General features: G+C 45.2%; 1 long non-coding RNA gene across 1 annotated transcript in view; it reads left to right on the top strand.

Annotated features, from left to right (window-relative positions):
* LOC132458937 (uncharacterized) overlaps nucleotides 1-494 on the top strand; it is a 4,295-nt gene extending 3,801 nt beyond the window's left edge. The window contains exon 2 of the long non-coding RNA XR_009526043.1: nucleotides 1-494. This exon is cut by the window's left edge and continues 3,275 nt beyond it. This is a non-coding gene — a long non-coding RNA (uncharacterized LOC132458937).
* Nucleotides 495-862: the final 368 nt, after the last annotated feature.

Genomic DNA, 862 nt, shown 5'->3' with positions numbered 1-862 from the left:
GCGTGCGTGCGTGCGTGCGTCGTGCGTGCGTGCGTGCGTGTAGCCCTGTAAATGAATACAACCTTCTCTGTATTATTCGTGTGGTTCTCCCAGACGCCAGTGATCCATCCTGGTGGAGTTCTTGTGTTCCTGACGCCCTTCAGTGTCCTCTGAACACAGAACACTGTACATAGAACCCCCCCCCCCCCAGAAATACACTCGATGTCACGCATGTATGTGTGTGGGTGTGAGTGTGTGTGTGTGTGTGTACGCACACATTTACACAAACACACACACACACCAACACGCAGTTTGTGTATTGGGTTGTGCTCCACTAACTGGACTTGTGAGGAGAAAGCGTGACGCTCCATTCTTTATTTCATTCCTTTTCATTCTGAATTGTTATTTTTGACCTCTTTCAATGTTTCAACCGTTCTATGTATAGAGAGATTTTCTATTTTTTACTGATATTTCCTCTCGTCTGAATTAAAATGGACATGTTTGTTCCAGTGGGAGCCTTGTGTGCGTTTGTATTCTGAAACTCAGAAAAAAAAGAATGTCTCAAATTGTACAGGATGTGGTTCGCCCCGATATTGTGAATATAGGACGATCAAAGCTTTTGGGGATGGTTTGAGAACCGTTTGTTCCTCATAGGATTTAATAACACAAGCTGAAACCCAAAACCTAAAAAACAATGTTTCTTTCAGCGGAGTAAATAATGTGTGTGTTGGCGGATCGAGACAACCGCTATCCTCTTTCCCTTCCGAGCGGACTTCATTCACGCTGGTCTGCCATTCGGCTGAAGACATGTCAATCACTACCCGCCCAGAACATTACAGCCAATCAGCAGACCTCACTTGGGTTTCCTTGCAGACATGCAGAA

This window comes from Gadus macrocephalus, chromosome 1 (genome assembly GCF_031168955.1).
Source record: "Gadus macrocephalus chromosome 1, ASM3116895v1".
In the NCBI taxonomy this organism is placed as follows: domain Eukaryota; kingdom Metazoa; phylum Chordata; class Actinopteri; order Gadiformes; family Gadidae; genus Gadus; species Gadus macrocephalus.
This window is presented reverse-complemented; position numbering and strand designations above follow the sequence as displayed.